This window comes from Coregonus lavaretus, assembly GCF_964263955.1.
Source record: "Coregonus lavaretus genome assembly, chromosome: 33".
NCBI classification, from domain to species: Eukaryota; Metazoa; Chordata; class Actinopteri; order Salmoniformes; family Salmonidae; genus Coregonus; species Coregonus lavaretus.
In genome coordinates this window covers 30,803,776-30,820,420 of record NC_140020.1, presented here as the reverse complement: position 1 = coordinate 30,820,420, position 16,645 = coordinate 30,803,776, and the positions used below count along the sequence as shown (strand labels likewise).

The following is a 16,645-nucleotide window of genomic DNA, read 5'->3' as shown; positions in this document are numbered from 1 at the left end:
TCACCAAAATGCTTCACTGTGGGGATGGTGTTCTCGGGGTGATGAGAGGTGTTGGGTTTGCACCAGACATAGCATTTTCCTTGATGGCCAAAAAGCTAAATTGTAGTCTCATCTGACCAGAGTACCTTCTTCCATATGTTTGGGTAGTCTCCCACATGGCTTTTGGTGAACACCAAACGTGTTTGCTTATTTTTTTCTTTAAGCAATGGCTTTTTTTCTGGCCACTCTTCCGTAAAGCCCAGCTCTGTGGAGTGTACAGCTTAAAGTGGTCCAATGGACAGATACTCCAATCTCCGCTGTGGAGCTTTGCAGCTCCTTCAGGGTTATCTTTGGTCTCTTTGTTGCCTCTGATTAATGCCCTCCTTGCCTGGTCCGTGAGTTTTGGTGGGCGGCCCTCTCTTGGCAGGTTTGTTGTTGTGCCATATTACTTCAATTTTTTAATAATGGATTTAATGGTGCTCTGTGGGATGTTCAAAGTTTCTGATATTTTTTTATAACCCAACACTGATCTGTACTTCTCCACAACTTTGTCCCTGACCTGTTTGGAGAGCTCCTTGGTCTTCATGGTGCTGCTTGCTTGGTGGTGCCCCTTGCTAAGTGGTGTTGCAGACTCTGGGGCCTTTCAGAACAGGTGTATATATACTGAGATCATGTGACAGATCATGTGACACTTAAAGTCCACCTGTGTGCAATCTAACTAATTATGTGACTTCTGAAGGTAATTGGTTACACCAGATCTTATTTAGGGGCTTCATAGCAAAAGGGGTGAATACATATGCACGCACCACTTTTCTGCTATTTATTTTTTTGAATTTTTTGAAACAACTTATTTTTTTCATTTCATTTCACTTCACCAATTTATTTGGACTATTTTGTGTATGTCCATGACATAAAATAAAAATAAAAATCAATTTCAATTACAGGTTGTAATGCAACAAAATAGGAAAAACACCAAGGGGGATGAATACTTTTGCAAGGCACTGTAAATAGAAAACATTTCATTTGTCTTTGCGACGAGGAGGCAGGATAACAATTATAGAAAAACCGCTGCCAACATTTAAATATAAGACTTCCTATTTGAGGCAAGTTTCAAAATATCCAACAATATAAAAATAAGCAAACTTTTACAGTTTTTGCCTATTTGAATTGTGGTAACAAGCAAATACAGGTGTTATGCAGTTCTTATAGATGAGTAACTCAGGATGTTTTAAAATGGCTTCCCTGAGGCCTAGTACTGTTACACTGAAGATAACATCTACTGTTATTGCATTTTATAACATCTACTGTTAAAGCACAAATTATAGCACCTTCTTTGTATTTGTAACAACTTTGAGGCACTCCGATGCTTTGACGGACAAAATAACAAGATGTGGCACTAAGGCCTACTGACAGGCTGTCTTCTTATGGAGAATTCCTTATTTGAAAGAAAAAAGTCCTTGAATACCACATAATCAATTGTCTAAATAAGGCCATGAAAGAAACAGAGAGATATGATGCTTGGTCTATTACAAAAACACAAACAATCGCAGATTTAAAAATAACTTAACCTCATGATAAGTTGTGCCAACTTAGTCTTACTTGGCAGTAACTTCCCACGCCATGATGAACAGAATCCTCAATGGAGTCCTGAAAGAGTCTTTAGGTAAATCACTGTCTTTCCTTGTACAGAAGTCCCTGAATTCACAAAGAGGAAAAAAGTATTCTGTGTTGCCTGCTTTCCATTCTTCTTAGACATTTTACAGTGGAAACCTACTGGCTATTGTAAAACGTATCAATAAAGATCGTCGTCTTAAATTTAGACAACATATTTGAATAAAATAAAAAAGTTGCTTTTGTTGGGTTCAGTTCAGGTACCCATACTTAACACTCTCACTAACCATACCACCAAGCTTTCCTCAAAATAGGCCTATTTTACTCAGCATGCCTCATGTCAAGCCATAACTACGACTGGTTAAAGTGTCAGTTAGTGGACACTTTAAGCTTCCAGTAAAACAGCCCCCTAGGGCTTATCTCAGAGATACTCAGCATGACAAGCACACCCATAACATGATGCTGCCACCACAATACTTGAAAATACAGAAGATCAACAACATTTGCATTTACTCCTCATTACTGGCCCGTATGACAAATTGAAAAGAAGGAAGCCTGTGTTAAAAAATCCACTTCAAATCATCCATTCTGTTTGCAACAAGGCCGTTGAACAATACACACAACACAGAAAATAAATAAATAAATACAACTTTTGGCCTAAATTAAAACCACAGATTTGGGTCAAATCCAATACAACACAGAATGAAACCCTCTGTATATTTGAGTATTGTGGTGGCAGCATCTTGTTATGGGTATGCTTGTCACCGGCAGGGACTAGGGAGTTTGTCAGGATCAAAATAAATATTAAAGGAGCAAAGCCCAGGTAAAAAGTTAGAGGGAAACCCGCATCAGTCTTCTGAAAACCTATGCCTGGGAGAGTTTAATTTTTTCAGCGGGACAATTAAACAAATGTTAATGTCAAAGACACACCTGAATGGCTTTCCAAGAGGGGTTGAGTGTTCCTGAATGGTCTAGTCTCATTCCTAAATGAAATTGGCTTGAAAACCAGAGACAATGCTTGAATATTGGTGTCCATCAGTGATTCCCAACCAAATGTACAGAGCGTGAGTATTTCGACACAAACAATGGTTATATGTAGCCCTGAGAGTTGTGCAAAGTTGGAGGAAACTTATTCAAAATGATTCACAGCTGTAAAGGCTGCCAAAGGTGCTTCCACCAAGTATTAACTCTGGGGTGAGAAGACATACGCAATCAAGACATCTTTGTTTTTGTATTTCATATTAATTTGGAAAATGTTCTATACATTTTCTTTCAATTTGAAAATGTGGAATAGATCGGTAGGAAAAAAACCGAATGTAATCCCTTATAGATTTAATTTTAAGGCAGCAAAATGTGAAGACTGTGCAAGGGGTATAGGATCAAAGTAGTGCACTATATAGAGTCACGGTAGTGCAGTTTATAGGGAATAGAGTGATTTCATATTGTACAGAAGCCTACCATCCACCCTCGCCTGGGGTAAATCAGGCAGGCTATAGTATATATAGAGGCAGTGTGCCTGGCCTGGTTTAGGGTAACTAAACCAGGCAGCAGTGCAGAGATACTACTGCTAGTATGTAGGTCAGAGTATGTTTCTGCGTGATCATTGTGGGCATATTACTTCCAGTCCAGCTGCCTCAGCCTCCCCCACCTCAACTCAGTCTCTCCCCAGATGAAACCCTGCTTTTACTTAGTCCAGGTCTAATCTGTATCTGCCTTTAAGCTGCTCTGCTCTGCTGCCCACTGCCCTTCTCTTTCTCCTCTTCCTGGAGGCTGGTCTGCAGCTTGCTCCAGATGCTGATATCTCCGGTCTGCAGGGCCCACAGGAAGAGGTTGGTGTGCTCCTTGAGCCGGTCCAAGTCTACCTGGGTCCTGCGGTTCTGACGAATCAAGTCCTTGGTACTCAGGGTGATCTCCAGCAGGCCAGACTTGGACAGGATGTTGTACGTCTTGCAGAAACGCTTATGCTTTATGTAGTGGTCATCGCCGTTGTCGTCGTGGTTATGGTCATCGCCGTTGTCGTCGTGCTTACCGTCGTCATGGCAGCTGTTGTCGTTGGTTGAGGCGACGGTGGGTTGTGGGAGGGAGAGGGCCTTGGTTTTCTCAGGAACCTCAGAGGTGAGGGTGTCTGAAGGGGTTACGGTTAAGGCAGGGGAGGGGGCTGGGGAGAACTCTGATCTACTGGCGGTGGGAGAGGGTCTGGCAGGGCTGCTGCAAGCACTGGAGTCTGTGAGGGAGAGGGAGGGGTGAGCCTATGCTGGGGACGGGGAGAGGGGCAGGGAGCAAGAGGGAGGAGGGAGACTGGGGGTGCTGGAACCAGAAGAACCAGAGCTAGAACTACCAGACTGGTGTCTCTGCTGTTTGTTTCTGTGGGTGTGATGGCGCTCCCGGTGGCTGGAGGCTGAGGAGGAAGAAGAGGAAAAATAACAAGTGCTTCTTCTCCCAGAGGTACTCGAACTGTCCCCAGGGTGAGGGGCGATCTTTGGGTAGGACCTGAGGATGGGAAGATACTTCTTGGGGCGCCAGCGTTTGGAGGAGGCCTCCTTAGGCTTGGATGTGGTGTGGTGGGAGACCACAGGGGAGACCACGGGTTGGACGAAGACCACCTGAGGCTGCTGGACCACCTGAGGCTGCTGGACCACTGGCTGGACCTCCGATGTGATGCGATTTTCTTGATCGAGACCGTACAGGAACACCAAAGCGAGTGAGTAAGTAGCTAATGTTCCGAATGATCAAAAATGTCCTCCCGGCGGTGAGAAACAGGATTGGACACACGCTATTTTAGTCTAGAGTCTTTGTACCTCACCAATCCATATTTGGAAGTATGTGGGCGTCTCGTCGTGTTCCAAGCATGGAGAATTGTAGACATGTCAAATTTTGGGGGCTATCTAGCCCGCCCACTACTAGATTTCATGGGTTCTCATTGGTCAAAGAGTTGGCACTAAGCCAAGAAACGTGCCCGTATGCCATCTGAGGACAATATGGTAGTGAGAGGAAGCACTCTGGCTGACAGTGGGAGAAGATGGAACAAGATGGATTTTGGCCGACCTTCTGCAAATGTTCTCATCGATGAAAAATTTGATCTCCATACAGTTTTCCGTTTCCAAAACTAGAATATGTTATGAACAGAGTGGACTAAGTTTTGTAGACTTTACCTTTTGCAAACGTTTTAAAAATCACGTTGTTTAAATGGAGTGCAAAGGAGAATTGAGTTATTGCACACGCGCACTTCACAGAGGAGGCGTTCCCTAACAGAAATATGCAGATATTTGCTGGAACGAGCCAATAGGATCTCGCTAGTTCGTGCTTGACTCTGCCCACCTCCTTGCTTGTTCTGCCCACTATGACTCATATGACTCACGATGGCTGTAGTCTATCTTGGTTTAGTTATAACAATCTTTGGTTTTACAGTACGGGCATTTCGGCCGGAACTAGTTACAACAGATACAAAGTAACAAACCCTGCCCATTTATACAATTAGTTAAAAATATGATTTTTTACCTAGACTTAACCATAACCTTAACCATAAACCTAACCACACTGCTAACCTTATGCCTAACCGTAACCTTATGCCTAACCCTGGCCAAAAAGCACATTTTTGTTTTCATGAATTTCTAGGATATACTCTACTGGTCAAAAGTTTTAGAACACCTACTCATTCAAGGGTTTTTCTGTATTTTTTTAAACTATTTTCTACATTGTAGAATAATAGTGAAGACATCAAAACTATGAAATAACCCATATGTAATCATGTAGAAACAGGCAGAATAAATGCTACATCTGATGCTATGCTCACACTCTTAAAAGCTCTTCTTTATTCCTCCTCTCTCTCTCTCTCTCTCTCTCTCTCTCTCTCTCTCTCTCTCTCTCTCTCTCTCTCTCTCTCTCTCTCTCTCTCTCTCTCTCTCTCTCTCTCTCTCTCTCTCTCTCAACCACCCTCCTCTCTCTCTCTCTCTCTCTCTCTCTCTCTCTCTCTCTCTCTCTCTCTCTCTCTCTCTCTCTCTCTCTCTCTCTCTCTCTCTCTCAATTCAATTCAAGGTTGCTTTGTTGGCATGACATTCAGGCAGTATGTATGGCCAAAGCATACAAAACATTTACAATACAAGACATACAGATGGAAAGAAAAACAACAACATATGAATGGGAGTGTGTGTTGTCTTCGACAGTGGGGGGTCTGGGTCGCAGCGTAGTTCAGCTCCCACACACGAACCCACCACCGCGGCGTGAGTATCAGTATTATGTGTAGGCAATTAAGTTTCTCTCTCTCTCTTCTTTCTCGCTGTCTCTCTCTGGAAATTTGGCTTGGCACCAAAAACCCTCACAAACCTTTACAGATGCACAATTGAAAGCATCCTGTCGGGCTGTATCACCGCCTGGTACGGCAACTGCACTGCCCGCAACCGCAGGGCTCTCTTGAGGGTGGTGCGGTCTGCCCAACACATTACCGGGGGCAAACTACCCGCCCTCCAGGACACCTACAGCACCCAATGTTGGCTACGCTACCGGTCGAAAGTTTTAGAACACCTACTCATTCAAGGGTTTTTCTTAATTTTTTACTATTTTCTACATTGTAGAATAATAGTGAAGACATCAAAACTATGAAATAACACATATGGAATCATGTAGTAGCCAAAAAAGTGTTAAACAAATCAAAATATATTTTATATTTGAGATTCTTCAAATAGCCACCCTTTGACTTGATGACAGCTTTGCACACCCTTGGCATTCTCTTAACCAGCTTCATGAGGTATTCACCTGGAATGCATTTCAGTTAACAGGTGTGCCTTCTTAAAAGTTAATTTGTGGAATTTCTTTCCTTCTTAATGCGTTTGAGCCAATCAGTTGTGTTGTGACAAGGTAGGGGGGTATACCCTATTTGGTAAAAGACCAAGTCCATATTATGGCAAGAACAGCTAAAATAAGCAAAGAGAAACATAAGTCCATTATTACTTTAAGAAATGAATGTCAGTCAATATGGAACATCTCCAGAACTTTGAAAGTTTCTTCAAGTGCAGTTGCAAAACCCATCAAGCACTATGATGAAACTGGCTCTCATGAGGACCGCCACAGGAATGGAAGACCCAGAGTTACCTCTGCTGCAGAGGATAAGTTCACTAGAGTTACCAGCCTCAGAAATTGCAGCCCAAATAAATGCTTCACAGAGTTCAAGTAACAGATACATCTCAACATCAATTGTTCAGAGGAGACTGTGTGAATCAGGCCTTCATGGTCGAATTGCTGCAAAGAAACCACTACTAAAGGACACCAATAATAAGAAGAGGCTTGCTTGGGCCAAGAAACACGAGCAATGGACATTAGACCGGTGGAAATTTGTCCTTTGGTCTGGAGTCCAAATTGGAGATTTTTGGTTCCAACCGCCGTGTCTTTGTGAGACGGATGATCTCCACATGTGTATTTCCCACCGTAAAGCATGGAGGAGGAGGTGTTATGGTGTGGGGGTTCTTTGCTGGTGACACTGTCTGTGATTTATTTAGATTTCAAGGCACACTTAACCATTATGGCTACCACAGCATTCTGCAGTGATACGCCATCCCATCTGGTTTGTACTTAGTAGGACTATCATTTGTTTTTCAACAGGACAATGACCCAACACACCTGCAGGCAGTGTAAGGGCTATTTTACCAAGAAGGAGAGTGATGGAGTGCTGCATCAGATGACCTGGCCTCCACAATCACCTGAACTCAACCAGATTGAGATGGTTTGGGATGGGTCAGACCGCAGAGTGAAGGAAAAGCAGCCAACAAGTGCTCATCATATGTGGGAACTCCTTCAAGACTGTTGGAAAAGCATTCCAGGTGAAGCTGGTTGAGAGAATGCCAAGAGTGTGCAAAGCTGTCATCAAGGCAAAGGGTGGCTATTTGAAGAAACTCAAATATAAAATATATTTTGATTTCTTGAACACTTTTTTGGTTACTACATGATTCCATATGTGTTATTTCATAGTTTTGATGTCTTCACTATTATTCTACAATGTAGAAAATAGTAAAAAATTACGAAAAACCCTTGAATGAGTAGGTGTTCTAAAACTTTTGACCAGTAGCGTAGCCAATTTTGACTTTGTGTTTGTAGTAACGAGTGGAAACCTGGCATTTCGCCTGTATGAGGGAATCCATGATGTGAGACCGTAGTGTGCTGTTACATTACATAATAGTTAATAATATTATATGCCATTTAGCAGACGCTTTTATCCAAAGCGACTTACAGTCAGGCGTGCATAATTTTTTTTTTTGTGCATGGGTGGTCCCGGGGATTGAACCCACTACCTTAGCGTTACAAGCGCCATGCTCTACCAGCTGAGCTACAGAGGACCACAAGCCTATTTCTAGGCTACACGTTTTCCCTGGTCATGCCTTATGTTATTATCATAACATTATTAACATTAACATAATCATAACATATAATACAAATGTCATGATTGTAAGCCTACAGACCTTTAACTATAAAACAAACTGGGGAGTCCTTCAGGACACACACACAATCGAAACAACCCATGTGAGGAAAATCTTATATTTTCTCCTTTCCTAGAGAGTCAGTCAGACACATCATGACACCCAGTACATTAACACAGTACATTCCCAAGACAAGGATGTCATTCTAACGTAAACAACTCAAAACGTAATTCGCAGATACAATGTCTGATACAGTGATAAATGAGACACACAATCTAATCGTTATCAACTCATTTACGTTTTAATATATTTCATTTTCATATATTATACAGTGGAATCCATATGGATTTGTTATTCTTTTCTGTCTGATGAAAGTTAGAGCCCTAAGCAGTTCTTTCATATTTCCAAATACAACACTGTCACTGTAACCAGCCTAGAGCATAAGCCTACATATTAACACGCTTGAAGAATGTAAATGTGTGTACAGCAGATGATATCCTCTTTTAGGGACTCTCCGGTCCTGTTGTTATCACAGATATAAACATAGGTCTTTATATAACCTACAGTATGTCCATCCCTCCCTTTGATCATGCACTCTTCAGTTCAGAAAAAAACAAAGTTCTGACCATAATATGATAATCATAGGGAGAGGTGTACTGTGAAGGTGTCTGTTCTCTCCTTTGTTCAGTCCACACCCATTCTGCATCTGTTTCAGTCTTCTTCTTCGTTGTAACATACCAGATTGAAGCTAAATCCATTTATTGGCCCACTGCTTTTCAAGAACACTGCAGGTAAGGTGTGGCTTAATCCCTTGGCAACTGCTTATCTCCTGTCCTGCCATCCCTCTGGCCATCTCCTCTGTGTCCATGAGGTGGCGCTACTGTATCTGCTATTACAGTGGAATATCATCCACGTCAAAGTACTCGCAAGGCTGATTTTGGGTATCCAGAATCAGAAAACTAACGTTGTTATTACTCTGGTATAAATTACAGTTTGGGGTTAGTGTATTTTCATGGACAACGAGTTGAGGCATTTATGTATCTGGGGGGTAAATAAGTAGGTGTCTGGTTTCCCCTATGCATTCTTCATTCCATAGCTGAATGGTGATTGGACAGGACTGGAAAGAAGGGGATCCAAGTATCCAACTAGCTGTGTGGGTGCTGACACCTGCAAAGAAACATGCAGAGTAAATGCTCTCACTCCCACAATTCAAGGTTGCTTTATTGGCATGACATTCAGGCAGTATATATGGCCAAAGCATACAAAACATTTACAATACAAGACATACAGATGGAAAGAAAAACAACAAATGAATGGGAGTGTGTGTTGTCTTCGACAGTGGGGGGTCTGGGTCGCTGCGTAGTTCAGCTCCCACACTCGAACCCGCCACCGCGGCGTGAGTATCAGTATTATGTGTAAGCAATTACGTTTCTCTCTCTTCCTCGCTGTCTCTCTCTGGAAATTTGGCTTGGCACCAAAAACGCACAAACTTTTACAGATGCACAATTGAGAGCATCCTGTCAGGCTGTATCACCGCCTGGTACGGCAACTGCACCGCCCGCAACCGCAGGGCTCTCCAGAGGGTGGTGCAGTCTGTCCAACACATTACCGGGGGCAAACTACCCGCCCTCCAGGACACCTACAGCACCCGATGTCACAGGAAGGCCAAAAAGATCATCAAGGACATCAACCACCCGAGCCACTGCCTGTTCACCCGGCTATCATCCAGAAGGCGAGGTCAGTACAGGTGCATCAAAGCTGGGACTGAGAGACTGAAAAACAGCTTCTATCTCAAGGCCATCAGACTGTTAAACAGCCATCACTAGCACATTAGAGGCTGCTGCCTATAGACAGACTATAAATCACTGGCCACTTTAAGAAATGGAACACTAGTCCCTTTAATAATGTTTACATATCTTGCATTACTCATCTCATATGTATATACTGTATTATATACTATTCTACAGTATCTTAGTCCATGCCGCTCGGTCATTGCTCGTCCATATACATATATATTCTTAATTCCATATCTTACTTCGATTTTTGTGTATATGATGTGAAAATGTTAGATATTACTTGTTAGATATTACTGCATTGTCGGAGCTAGAAGCACAAGCATTTCACTACACATGCAATAACATCTGCTAAACATGTGTATGTGACAAATACAATTTGATTTGTGTGCATCTCTGTGTGCGTGTAAGACTTCCCATCACCAGCTGAGAGCAGTCTAGTGACACTTACTTGCCACAGTCTTTGGATCTCTTCTTGTGCTTCCTCCTCCTGGGATGGATCCTGACTCTGGGTCTGCTGAGAAGGAGGGAAAGGAGTGGTGCTTGAGTTAACAAATCCACAGAAACAAACATGTAATTCTTAGGTAGTTACTATGTGATTACCATTTCTGTACTGTAAAATAAAAAAATTGCTACCCAATTACAGATCTGTAACCATAGAAGTAATCATTCATTTACTCACCTCTCATTCAAATGCATCTTCCGGAGTCTAAAAACAAGAGGACAGGTGTTATGAGTCTCATCAGGGTCATTCATATTCATTAGTGCACACCACAGCAAAACGTTTGGGAACGGAAAATGAAAACAACCTTTTCTTATTCGATACGGTCAGGGTAGTCCCTTCCCGTTTCGGCCTGATTGCTTCCGTCTCATTCCCAGTGAATACAACCCAGTTTTTAAAGAGAATGTGCCTAGGTGAAAGGGCTGTTTATATTTTGAATGACTTAGATTCAAACTTAAACTTAGATGATTACATGTCAGATGATATTAGGCTTTATTATTACCTGCACTCACAGGTCTGATGCTCCACAAACGTCAGCTCCACATACTGCCCTGTCCTCTCAGTCGGAGTTATCCTCATCAACTGACACACAAACACACATAGGAAAACACAAAACACATGCATTGAGGTGTCCATGCACTCAAAGATGTAGACTGGCATTGGATGTTTTACCGGAACATACATTACCGTTCAAAAGTTTGGGGTCACTTAGAAATGTCCTTGTTTTCGAAAGAAAACTTGTGGGGGCTCCCAGAGGAGTTCTCACGGGAGGAGGAGTGCAGACGACGGAGACCCGAGAGGCAACCCCAAGACATTTTTTTGGGGGGGCACACGGTGTGGACGACAAGGCAGCAGGAGGCCGTTAAAGGGCGGGTCTGCAGGTTAGGAGAGGAGGCCACCATGTTACGGGGGCTATTGGTTCAGAGGGAGCAGGAGTTATTCGGTCAGAGGGAGGCGCTACAGGAGGCTATAAGGGAGAAGGAGAGTGTAGAGGCACGGCGAGAGGAGCTGGTTAGGCAGCAGAAGGAGCGGGGGTTAATAAAGGAACCCAGTCCCGCTCCTCGCACCAAGCAAGTGGTGCGTGTCGCCAGTCCGGTCCGGCCCGTTCCTGCTTCCCGCACTAAGCCAGTGGTGCGTGTTCCCAGTACGGCCCGACCCGTTCCTGCCCCTCGCACCAAGCCAGTGGTGCGCGTCGCCAGCCCGGTCCGGCCTGTTCCTGCTTCCCGCACTAAGCCAGTGGTGCGTGTTCCCAGTACGGCCCGACCCGTTCCTGCCCCTCGCACCAAGCCAGTGGTGCGCGTCGCCAGCCCGGTCCGGCCTGTTCCTGTCCCTCGCACCAAGCCAGTGGTGCGCGTCGCCAGCCCGGTCCGGCCTGTTCCTGTCCCTCGCACCAAGCCAGTGGTGCGCGTCGCCAGCCCGGCCTGGCCTGTTCCTGCCCCTCGCACCAAGCCAGTGGTGCGCGTCGCCAGCCCGGCCCAGCCTGTTCCTGTCCCTCACACCAAGCCAGTGGTGCGCGTCGCCAGCCCGGCCCGGCCTGTTCCTGCCCCTCGCACCAAGCCAGTGGTGCGCGTCGCCAGCCCGGCCCGGCCTGTTCCTGCCCCTCGCACCAAGCCAGTGGTGCGCGTCACCAGCCCGGCCTGTTCCTGCCCCTCGCACCAAGCCAGTGGTGCGCGTCGCCAGCCCGGCCCGGCCTGTTCCTGCCCCTCGCACCAAGCCAGTGGTGCGCGTCGCCAGCCCGGCCCGGCCTGTTCCTGCCCCTCGCACCAAGCCAGTGGTGCGCGTCGCCAACCCAGCCCGGCCTGTTCCTGCCCCTCGCACCAAGCCAGTGGTGCGCGTCGCCAGCCCGGCCCGGCCTGTTCCTGCCCCTCGCACCAAGCCAGTGGTGCGCGTCGCCAGCCCGGCCCGGCCTGTTCCTGCCCCTCGCACCAAGCCAGTGGTGCACGTCGCCAGCCCGACCCGGCCTGTTCCTACCCCTCGCACCACTGGCTTGGTGCACGTCGCCAGCCCGGCCTGGCCCCTCGCACCAAGCCAGTGGTGCGCGTCGCCAGCCCGGCCCGGCCTGTTCCTGCCCCTCGCACCAAGCCAGTAGTAGGTGTGTCCAGTCCGGCACGGCACGGCCCGTGCCTGTTCCACCGGTGCCCAGTTCAGCTCCGGTTAGCTGCTCCACTCCGGAGCCAGAGCAATCCGCTCCACCGGGGTCCAGTCCAGCTCCGGTCAGCGGATCCACTCCGGAGCCAGAGTAGTCCGCTCCACCGGTGCCCAGTTCAGCTCCGGTCAGCTGCTCCACTCCGGAGCCAGAGCAATCCGCTCCACCGGGGTCCAGTCCAGCTCCGGTCAGCGGCTCCACTCCGGAGCCAGAGCAGTTCGCTCCACCGTCGTCGGGTCCAGCTCCAGTCAGCGGCTCCAGTCCAGACCCAGACGTCAGCCCCTCTCCAGGTTCGGGGTCTACCACACCAGGGTCCAGACAGGGCTTGGTACTTCGTGGGAGGAAGGAGAGGGGAAGCAGCGCGCCGAGGTCCAGACCAGACCAGGGGCACAACAGGGAGGCGGAGAGTAAGTGGTCGTCACGCCCTGAGCCGGATCCGCCTCCGAGGCGGAATGCCCACCGGGCCCCTACCCTGCTATGTTTATGTTGTGCGGTCAGAGTCCGCACCTTTGGGGGGGGGGGGGGGGGTACTGTCACGCCCTGACTCTGGGGACTCGTATATGTTGAGTCAGGGTGTGTATGTTCTATGTGGTGTATTTCTAGGTTTAGATCTAGATCGTCTAGATCTATGTTGGCCGGTGTGGTTCCCAATCAGAGGCAGCTGTCGCTCGTTGTCTCTGATTGGGGACCATACTTAGGTAGCCTATTGGCACTAGTGGGTTGTGGGATCTTGTTCCGTGTTAGGTATGTTTGTTTTGTGTACCTTGGACTTCACGTTTCGTTTGTTGTTTTGTCATTGTGTTTATTCTGAAAAATAAACATGTACGCATATCACGCTGCGCCTTGGTCTGACCCGTCGATGAACGATCGTGACAACCGCAGATTTTTTTATGGAATATCTACATAGGCCCATTATCAGCAACCATCAGTCCTGTGTTCCAATGGTACTTTGTGTTTGCTAATCCAAGTTGATCATTTTAAAAGGCTAATTGATCATTAGAAAACCCTTTTGCAATTATGTTAGCACAGCTGCAAACTGTTGTGCTGATTAAAGAAGCAATAAATCTGGCCTTCTTGAGACTAGTTGAGTATCTGGAGCATCAGCAATTGTGGGTTCAATTACAGGCTCAAAATGGCCAGAAACAAGGAACTTTCTTCTGAAACTCGTCAGTCTATTCTTGTTCTGAGAAATGAAGGCTATTCCATGTGAGAAATTGCCAAGAAACTGAAGAGCTCGCACAGCGCTGTGTACTACTCCCTTCACCGAACAGTGCAAACTGGCTCTAACCAGAATAGAAAGAGGAGTGAGAGGCCCCGGTGCACAACTGAGCAAGAGGACAAATACATTAGTGTCTAGTTTGAGAAACAGACACCTCACAGGTCCTCAACTGGCAGCTTCATTAAATAGTACCCGCAAAACACCAGTCTCAATGTCAACAGTGAAGAGGTGACTCAGGGATGCTGACCTTCTAGGCAGAGTTACAAAGAAAAAGCCATATCTCAGACTGGGCAATATAAAGGAAAGATTAAGATGGGCAGTCTGAGGTATGGCTTTTTCTTTGCAACTCTGCCTAGAAGGTCAGCATCCCTGAGTCACCTCTTCACTGTTGACATTGAGACTGGTGTTTTGCGGGTACTATTTAATGAAGCTGCCAGTTGAGGACCTGTTAGGTGCCTGTTTCTCAAACTAGACACTGTTCTGTAAAGGGAGTAGTACACAGCGTTGTACGAGATCTTCAGTTTCTTGGCAATTTTTCACATGGAATAGCCTTCATTTCTCAGAACAAGAATAGACTGACGAGTTTCAGAAGAAAGTTCCTTGTTTCTGGCCATTTTGAGCCTGTAATCGAACCCACAATTGCTGATGCTCCAGATACTCAACTAGTCTCAAGAAGGCCAGTTTTATTGCTTCTTTAATCAGCACAACAGTTTTCAGCTGTGCTAACATAATTGCAAAAGGGTTTTCTAATGATCAATTAGCCTTTTAAAATGATAAACTTGGATTAGCAAACACAACGTGCCATTGGAACACAGAACTGATGGTTGCTGATAAATGGGTCTCTATACGTCTATGTAGATATTCCATTAAAAATCAGCCATTTCCATCTACAATGGTCATTTACAACATTAACAATATCTACACTGTATTTGATCAATTTGATGTTATTTTAATGGACCAAAAAAATTGCTTTTCTTTCAAAAACAAGGACATTTCTAAGTGACCCCAAACTTTTGAACGGTAGTGTATCTCTTTAAGGTTGGAAGGGGGTAGTGCAAGGAAATCTGTGGCCTCCTGACACAAAGTGACCTCCACCTGCATGGTGACGTTACGTGAGAGGGTGGGGTGGCACTCCAGGTTCTCGTCTCCACAGCAACCAGCGCATCGCCACAGGGGCACGCAGGCAGGGCTAAAAATATATTCCACCTCTCCAGGATACTCCTGCTCCACCTCCACCAATCGCTCCATCGAACGACACAAACTCCGCCCCAAAACCTCCCGGAACAGTATCACTGCAATGAGAGTTGACCAATGAACTATCACTGAGACTCAGGTTGATTGACAGCTGACCAATGTATTCACTGTCTAAGTAATCTAACAATGTTATATATTAATACAGTTATTTAATTTAAGGAACTAGAGATGCACTTACCTCTAGAGTGCATTTCCACTGGGGAGTGAGAAGTCTGGAATAAAAATAAGAAAATAAATGCAATGTTATATTTCAGATAGAAGAAAATGATCACAAGTAGACATCACTGTGAACATAGCCAATAAATAGTGACAGTTGACAGTCAGTCACAGAAACTTTGACTATGAGCATATTTATTGGGCTGCTGATGAGCATAATCTTGTGGTAGAAAGATAATACTACAGCTGTGAGCAAGCAAGGGTTCTATTATAGCCTATTTTCAGCTCAACGAATGCAGAGGGGGAAGAATGAAGTCAAACCCAACCAGAATATTTTCACGCAGGGCCTCAGACTACAGACCATAGACTTATAGTACCAGTCAAAAGTGGACACACCTACTCATTCCAGGGGTTTTCTATATTTTTACTATTTTCTACATTGTAAAATAATAGTGAAGACATCAAAACTATGAATTAACACACATGGAATCATGTAGTAACCAAAAAAGTGTTAAACAAATATTTTATATTTGAGATTCTTCAAAGTAGCCACGCTTCGCCTTGATAACAGCTTTGCACACTCTTGGTATTCTCTCAACCAGCTTCATGAGGTAGTCACCTCAAATGCATTTCAATTAACAGATGTGACTTGTTAAAAGTTACATTTGTGGAATTTCTTTCCTTCTTAATGCGTTTGAGCCAATCAGTTGTGTTGTGACAAGGTAGGGGTGGTATACAGAAGATAGCCCTATTTGGTAAAAGACCAAGTCCATATTAGGGCAAGAACAGCTCAAAATAAGCAAAGAGAAATGACAGTGCATCATTACTTTAAGACATGAAGGTCCGTCAATCTGAAAATGTTAAAGAACTTTGAAAGTGTCTTCAAGTGCTTTCGCAAAAACCATCAAGCACTATGATGAAATTGGCTCCCATGAGGACAGCCACAGGAAAGGAAGAACCAGAGTTACCTCTGCTGCAGAGGATAAGTTCATTTCAGTTAACTGCACCTCAGATTGCAGCCCAAATATATGCTTCACAGAGTTCAAGTAACAGACATCTCAACAGCAACTGTTCAGAGGAGACTGCGTGGAACAGGCCTTCATGGTCGAATTGCTGCAAAGAAACCACTACTAAAGGACACTGTTACGAACCCTGTGGTTTTAAAAGTCTAGGGTGGATGGAAAAGAGACACGTAACATAATTCATGCTAATTAGAATATTGCCAACGAACAGTGAGAACAAATTCACCGACAACCAAAAAGCTACCATCAAACACAATTTTTTTATTATAAACACACGGTAAAGGTTTGGGGAAAAGGGGCTGAGTAGGACCCAAGGAATGAAACAATGTCAAAATCCCCTAAACTGATCTTGCCTGCCTCAAGAACTGCTAAGCTTACTACTAACTACACAAAAATACAGTAGGTGGTCCGCTCAGATCTAACTAGTGTTTTTAGACAAAGTTTTCCTACGGGTAGTGTATGCCCAAGGGCGACTTGCTAAAAATCCCCTTTTCCCACGAACAAACAAACATAGTTACCATATGGAGTAAACAGCAAATGAGTGAGTACACAAAAA

At 45.2% G+C, this 16,645-nt stretch overlaps 1 pseudogene across 1 annotated transcript; it reads right to left on the bottom strand.

Moving 5' to 3' along the window:
• Nucleotides 1-3,288: 3,288 nt before the first annotated feature.
• On the bottom strand, nucleotides 3,289-14,905 carry LOC311108410 (annotated as a pseudogene). The gene is made up of 4 exons: nucleotides 14,747-14,905; nucleotides 10,805-10,874; nucleotides 10,242-10,307; nucleotides 3,289-4,258 (listed from the first exon to the last, which is right to left on the bottom strand). The product of its transcript is annotated as an uncharacterized misc_RNA (transcript).
• Nucleotides 14,906-16,645: the final 1,740 nt, after the last annotated feature.